An 8,250-nucleotide genomic window follows, 5' to 3' on the forward strand; every position below is an offset into this window, starting at 1 on the left:
GAGCCTAACTGTCTCTGAGGAACCAGATGTTGAAACCTTTCAAGAGTTGATAGATTTTGTTACGGAATCTTACAACCCCAATCCTCCTCTAATTCTGAGATGTTATCAGTTTTACTCAGCAATTCAAGATCCAGGGGAACCTGTATCAGGATTTTAAACTTGGTTAAGACAACTGGCAGAGGCATGTGACTTTGGTTTAACCCTTACCAAGATGCTGAGAGACCATTTAGTATGTGGGATTAATGATGCAACCATGCAAAAGCACCTACTAGCTGAAGCCCAACTGGATCTCAAACAGGCACAACAACTGGCTTTATCATTGGAAAATGTGGCAAGTGGAGCATATAAATTGCAGATTATTCTGATGGAAGGGAACACACTCACCAGTCCAACTGAGCTTGTGAAGCACTGCTTGAGTGAAGACAATTGCATGGTCTCACTCAGGACATATCCTGAGCAGTGAGATTCTAGGTCAGGCCACAACAAAACCCCAAAATAAAGCCAAGCCTTGGCCAAACGGTTAAAATGTTCTTCAGGATGTTGGCTGGCAAGCCGTTGTAGTTGCTGCTGATATGTGGACCCAAGACAGCAAAAGAGTCCCACTAGGCCTGAAGGAGTAAGAGAGCTCATAGGCTGACATCCAGGAGAGGGCACACCCTGGAAAGCCGACTGATATCTGGCTTGGAACAATTAAATTGCTTTGCAACATCTAAATCAGGTAGTCTAGGGACTATCAAAGGAGGCAAGGCCAACTTGCATATTGACCTGGAAGCAATTCCATGATTCCATAGGCCTGCTCAGTGCCATTTCTCTTAAGGGCAGGAATAGAGGCAGAAATCAGAAGGCTGGAAAGCAAAGTTTGCAGAATGGGCAGCACCGGTTCTACCAATTGTGATGTTCAATGTGTCGGCTCATTTCTGTTTGCCTTTTTAAACAAACGGTAATCTGCTTTTCATGGCTGGGAAGGGGTTTTGTCCTTCATGAAGCTGGACATGAGACATGTATACTTCCAACTGTGGTTAGATAAGGATTTCCAGAAGTAATTACAATTAATATCCGTAAGGATTTGTACCAATATACGAGACTGGCATTTGGGGTAGCATCAACCTGTGTAATTTTTCAGCAAATGATGGAAATCATTTTACAAGGTCTGTCCCAGGACGCCATTTATCTAGACATCATGTTAATTACAGGGAAGACCAATACAAAGCACTTAGAGAACTTGGACATAGTTCTCAGATGTTTCTCCCATATGGGCATATGCCTTAAAAGGGACAAATGTGTGTTCCAGGCACCCCAAGTGACCCACTTTGGCTACAGAGCTGACAAGACTGGGTTACACCCATTGAAAGATAGTGAGTGCAGTCAAAGGTGACACATCAATACTGGAATTTAGGTCTTTCCTTAGGCAAGTGAATTATTCTAGAAAGTTCATATATAACCTGGCCTCCATCCTGACACCTTTGCATCAACTCTTAAAAAAACTAGTCAGCCTTGGAAATGGTCATATAGCCAAGCCATAGCTTTCAGGGAAGTTAAGAAACAGCTATCACTCTCTAAGGTGCCAGCACACTACGATCACAAGTGAGATCTGGTATTGACATGCAATGCCTCCCCATATGGCTCGGGGTAATATGAGCTCATAGGTGGCACAATGGAGAGGAACACCCATTAGCATATGCATCTAGGGCTTTGGCTAATGCAGAGTGTAAATACGCCCAGGAGAAAGTGAGGACTGCTGATGCTGGAGATCAGAGCTGAAAAATATGTTGCTGGAAAAGCGCAGCAGGTCAGGCAACATCCAAGGAGCAGGAGAATTGACGTTTTGGGCATAAGCCCTTCTTCAGGAATGAGGAGGGTGTGCCTAGCAGGCTAAGGTAAAAGGTAGGGAGGAGGGATGTGGGGGAGGGGCATTGGGAACACGATTGGTGGAAGAAGGTTAAGGTGAGGGTGATAGGCCGGAGAGGGGCTGGGGGCGGAGAGGTCGGAAGAAGATTGCAGGTCAAGAAGGCGGTGCTGAGTCCGAGGGTTGGGACTGAGATAAGGTGGGGGGAGGGGAAATGAGGAAGCTGGAGAAATCTGCATTCATCCCTTGTGGTTGGAGGGTTCCTAGGCGTAAGATGAGGCGCTCTTCCTCCAGGCACCCATGGCTTCAGGACAAATTTAGTGGTGCAAGTTGGAACACTGTCTGGGAAGCCAAGTAGTAAATGTGAACACATTGAGCCATCCCCCACTGGCAGGTACACCACTGGTGGTCCCACCGCTGGAAGACTCTGTAATGCTTTTAAATTTCCTGGACTTGCTTCCAGTTACTCCACTCCTGGCACCTTCCCCTGCAACCGCAAGAAATGCAAAACTTGCGCCCACACCTCCCCCTTTACTTCCCTCCAAGGCCCCAAGGGATCCTTCCATATCCACCACAAATTCACCTGCACCTCCACACACATCATTTACTGCATCCGCTGCACCTGATGTGGCCTCCTCTATATTGGGGAGACAGGCCGCCTACTTGCAGAACGTTTCAGAGAACACCTCTGGGACACCCGGACCAACCAACCCAACTCCCCCTCCCACTCCACCAAGGCCATGCAGGTCCTTGGACTCCTCCATCGCCAGACCATAGCAACACAATGGCTGCAGGAAGAGCGCCTCATCTTCCGCCTAGGAACCCTCCAACCACTAGGGATGAACTCAGATTTCTCCAGTTTCCTCATTTCCCCCCCCCCCCACCTTGTCTCAGTCCCAACCCTCGAACTCAGCACCACCTTCCTAACCTGCAATCTTCTTCCTGACTGCTCCGCCCCCACCCCCACTCCAGCCTATCACCCTCACCTTAACCTCCTTCCACCTATCGCATTTCCAACGCCCCTCCCCCAAGTCCCTCCTCCCTACCTTTTATCTTAGCCTGCTTGGCACACTTTCCTCATACCTGAAGAAGGGCTCATGCCCGAAACGTCGATTCTCCTGCTCCTTGGATGCTGCCTGACCTGCTGGGCTTTTCCAGCAACACATTTTCAACTCCAGTCACAGCTGACAATATCAGACTTTGGACACAGAAAGATCCAAAATTGAAACAGCTCATGGTAATGGGAGAATCTACCAGGCTCATGCAGGGCTTTCTAAAGTAAGATGCAGGCGAGATGTTATGTCTGGTGGCCAAGATTGGATGTAGACATAGCTGTGTTCTAGGAGCAGTGCCCATACTGACAAGAGCAAAAATTACCACCTACTGAATTCATGGGAATGGCCAGGTAAACCCTGGACTCAGTTACACATTGATTACGTAGGTCCGCTCATCAGCTCTTTGTTCTTAATCATTGTGGACACCCACTCAAAGTGGCTAGATGAACATAGAGTTCATTCGTCAAACACTGGGATGGTGAGAGAAAAACTGTGGGCATCTTTTGCAATACATGGTCTCTCTTAAGTGTTACTCACAGATATTGGGCCATTGTTTGCCAGCAGAGAATTTCATAAAGTAAAATGGTATTCAACATATAAAGACAGCTCCAATGGTCTGGCAGGTAGCGCAGTCCAAACTTTGAAGGTAGACTTAAAGAAACAGCCTACAGCTTCACTAGGTACCAAACTGTCTCAGTTCCTATTTGATTATGGAACCACTCCTCATGCAACTACAAGAATAGCTCCAGTAGCTAATGGAGAGAAAACTCACACCAAGTTAAATCTGATCTTCCCAAACCTGGGAGGGGGAGGGGTGAAATGGCATCTGGAACATTAATGCTGGACACAAGACTCAGATAAGTGAAAGAGACAGTTAACTTCAGGGGTTGATGTTTGGTGTAGGAACCACTGGAATGACCCTTTGAGGCAAGAGACAAGATCCACACAAGGTCAGATTCAGTGATGTATAACATTTGGGTAGGGGTGAGTGTCCTGAATAGCACGTGGACCGTAGAATGGCTGCAATGCTAAACAGTGCAGGAGCAAAATGTGTCCAGCTCCTCCTCAGTATTTTCAACTGTTCCGGAACCTATGGGTTCTCCCTCTCCATCAATCATTGAAGATACCTCAGAATCTGAGACACGATGGATGTTGATGTCTTTGCCACCTGGAGAAATGAATGCATTTCCAGGTGCAGGAGGTGTTACACACCGTCCATATCAGGGGCAGAGTTGGAGGAACCTGACCGGTGATAAAACTCCCCAGGAGGAGCAACAGAAAAAAGAACTGGCCCATGTCCTCAGACTCAGAGGGAGATGGATGTAGTGATTGTAATGAGGTCAGTCAGAATATGAGTTCTCTGGTTGGGGCTGTTAATTGGGTTAAATTAGGGAGCCCTGGCTGACATAAGAACAGGAGTGTCAGACATCCTGTTCACTCTGGGAGCTGGGTCAGTGTCAAGGACTCTTCATTTTTGTCAGGGGACTGACTCTTAGCTGGCTGCCCACCTCCAGTGTGTGCTGCTGCTGTTGGTTTCTGTGTCTTTTTGAGGGAAACCTGATTCTTGAACTGGCTGATCTACACAGCTAGTTTGTTAATTAGCCTTCCTTTTTTATTGAGTACTGATTTCTAAATGGCCTGATTTACACAGTCAACGTGTTTTGGTGTGATTCAGTTCTCATTAGGGAACTGCTGTTTCACTGGCTGGTTACAGGCCTGTGTATTACTCTTTTCTTTTTTACTTTTGAGAAAAGGAAAATGTTGATTTTGTGGCAGGGCTTAGCCCTTGCATTTTAGTTTTCTTTGCTCTGAATGTGTTTTCACCTTTTTAATGTTTGGACTGAGCCCCTGTGAGAAAATACATCTTTTCAGAAGAGCTCTTCCTGTATGGGTAGGGCTGGCCCTTTGTGGGTGACTAGGCCTCTGTAAAGACTGAACACCTGTGTGTGTATATGCTGGGTCTGAGCAATTGTTGCATCCTGGAATGGACTTTGCCTTCAGGAGTGGACTGTACCTTCGGGAGTGGACCAAACCCCTGTGAGTAAACTCCAGCTTCACAATGTACTCTGTTCCTGTGGGTGGGCCTGGTTCGCTATGGATGGGCCAGGCCTTTATAGAGACTGAACACCTGTGTGTGTGCTGTGGGGTGTGCATTTGCTGCCTGTTGGAGTAGACTCTGCCTTGGTACTAGAAACTGTGTATTGTGAGGATTTTGTGAATTCTATTAATGTCTGTGGGTTTTGTAATCAATTGTGTTTGAGTGCGGGCCAGAGTGGAGGTCTAGTCAATACATGGGGTGGCTGGGAGCTGGAGGGTTGGTGACCGGCCTGGGGGAAAATGTGCTGGGATGGGGGGGAGAAGGTCTGTTAGTGCGCAGGGTGATTGGGGTCTGGGCAGATGACAGCGTGCCCATAGGAAAGCTGGTCAGGGGAGGGGCACCCAGTATATGCGGCTGGAAGGTCGATGACCAGCCTGGAGGAAAGCAGACCGAGAGGAGCCTGTCCATACGCAGGGTGGATGGGGCCCAGCAACTAAGAGCATCGTCGTAGGAAAGCTGCTACAGGTCAGGCTGGTCAGTATGTAGGGAAGCTGAGCTAGGCGGCCGATGGCTGCCCCAAGGAAGGCTGACCAGGGGAGGACCGGTCAGTGCACAGGGCAGCTAGGAACCGGACAGTCGATGGTCGGTCCATAGGAGTGCTGGCCAGGAGAAAGGGTCTGTCAGTACACAGGGCAGCTGGGTGCAGCTAGGCCAACAGCCCAACTGGTCAGTGGTGGTTTGGTTAGTATGCGGGGTGACTGGGAGCCGGTGATCGACGTCCCGGGGGGAAGTGGGCCTGGGGAGGATCAGTCAGTACGCAGGGCGGCTGGAGACCGGAAGGCCAACTGTCCTGCAATAAGGTTCGCCAAGGACAGTCTGATCAGTATATGGTGTGGACGGGTGTCAGGTGTCTATTGTATAGCTATATTGTGTCTGTGTTCTATGTACTGTTTCTAATTCGATTGCATTGTCTTGGCTGTGTTTGTTACTGTTATCTTTGTGATGAAGGGAAATGGGATTTGAGGTTTGTCCTCATCTCTCTGAAAACTGGTTGAATGATGGGGTTTGGTTTTGTTGCCCTTTCCCCTGTATATAGTGGGGTTTTTTGTGAACTGATGCTTTCTGTTTATTGTTAACTGTATTTTGTACTGTTTCATAAAATAAATTAAAAAATAGCAGGAATGTCACACAACCTATTCACTCTGAGAGAGCTGGATCAGTGTCGAGGACTCTCCATGTATAAATAAAGGGTGACTTGGTGATGGGATACCAGCCTCCATGGAGTTATTTCAGTTTCCTCCTCAAAAGGTGTTACCACACAGGACACAAAATGCCATTTTCAATATTTTGAACATTTAAGACTCACTGTTTTGTTCTCAAATGTGTTTATGTCATATTTAATATTTGTAGGATGGTACTGATTTAGATAAGTCAAAAAGCTTGATTCAAATTTTTGATGTAATTATAGAGTCATAGAGATGTACAGCACGGAAACAGACCCTTCGGTCCAACCCGTCAGTACCGACCAGATATCCCAACCCAATCTAGTCCCACCTGCCAGCACCTGGTCCATATCCCTCCAAACCCTTTCTATTCATATAACCATCCAAATGCCTCTTAAATGTTGCAATTGTACCAGCCTCCACCACTTCCTCTAGCAGCTCATTCCATACCCGTATCACCCACTGTGTGAAAACATTGCCCCTTAGGTCTCTTTTATATCTTTCCCCTCTCACCCTAAACCTATGCCCTCTAGTTCAGGACTCACTGATCCCAGGGAAAAGACTTTGCCAATTTGCCCTATCCATGCATAATTTTGTAAACAGGTTGCACGGTCAAAAGGATCAATAATCTTTAAAGATAATGACCGAAAAATCATGTGACCTTGTAATTTCACCAGTTGAAATTGTGCCTTGCATTGGCCTCGGCAAAATGCTATCTGCTGGCATCTAAACTAATAGTGGGCATCTGCACCCACACTGAGGTGGGCAACTGTGACACATAATCAAAGACCCTTCCCATCTGGGTTATAATCTCTTTGATCCTCTTTCTTCTGGCAGAAGATACAAAGTTTAAACACGAGCACCAACAGATTCAAGAACAGCTTCTGCCCGGCTGTTATTAGACTTCGGAATGAACCTTTCAAATTTCATATTGACCTCACTCTTTGTGGGCTTTCTCTGCAGCCGTAACATTACATTCTTCGCTGTGTTTTAGTACCCATTTGCACGTTGTGTGATATTATCTGCCTGTACTGGACGCAAAACGTTTCACTGTATCTAGATACATATGTCAATGATAAATCAAATCAAATTAAATCAAAAAGTCTGTTGGCAAGGGATTGAGAGGGAAGGAGATCCCAACCATTTATTTGAGTGACTTGGCCATAGACCTCTGTCTGAACCTCCAAGATGAAGCCCAAAATGTCATTCAACTAGCCCTTTACTACTGGAAGTACTGGACAGATTTGGTAGCCAGGGATAGAGAAACTCCCAGTATGTGAAATCCTTATTTTTAACCCAACCCGCTTTGGGAACTACTTTATTTTGAGTGAGCAGAGATATTTTCTTATGGGATCTGTGTAATCTGCTTCTCCAGTGCTGGCCTGATGACTAACATTCTTGCGTCAATAAGGTAGTACTCCACGTTTGACCACATCCTATATATTGAGAAAGGTTAACAATTAAATTGCAGAGCTACTGACTTCTTTTATGAGTATAAATTGCTCGATGTAACAATTGTACCAAAATACTAGAGTTTACTGAACACCGAACAGTTGTTCAGAAAAGGGGAGGTTAGTCTTAACTTAATAGAAAGCCTGCTGGACACCAAATAGAGAAGATATTAGTCAACAAATGTGAAGTCATACACCAATGGGTGTCAGTCAATATCGAGTTGTAAGATGACAGTCAAACTTGAGTATTTTAATTGAATCCTTTAACAAAAGCCCTAGATGTAAAGGTAAATATAAAGCAGTGGGTAGTTTCTTGAAACATTTTTGACAAAACAACATAGAAGAAATTGCCTGTGGAATTCAGGGGAACCTGGCAAAACCTTTTCAGCCAGAGGAGGTGTGATCTCCTAGAGAAAAGCAAGATAGTTTAATTAAATTGCAAATTAGGAACGATCTGGGGCAAATCTTTTACATGGAGAGAGATCAACCTGTTGGATAGTAATCCAAGAGGACAGAGACAGAGACCAGAAGAAATTAGATGCTGTAAAGGAAGGATTTAACTGCATGACTGAGTTTAGTTAAATCAGATGACTTTGCACATCTGTAACATTATTGTGATCTTGTGAGGAGAGGTCAT

The sequence above is a fragment of the Hemiscyllium ocellatum genome, chromosome 37 (assembly GCF_020745735.1).
Source record: "Hemiscyllium ocellatum isolate sHemOce1 chromosome 37, sHemOce1.pat.X.cur, whole genome shotgun sequence".
Taxonomy (NCBI): domain Eukaryota; kingdom Metazoa; phylum Chordata; class Chondrichthyes; order Orectolobiformes; family Hemiscylliidae; genus Hemiscyllium; species Hemiscyllium ocellatum.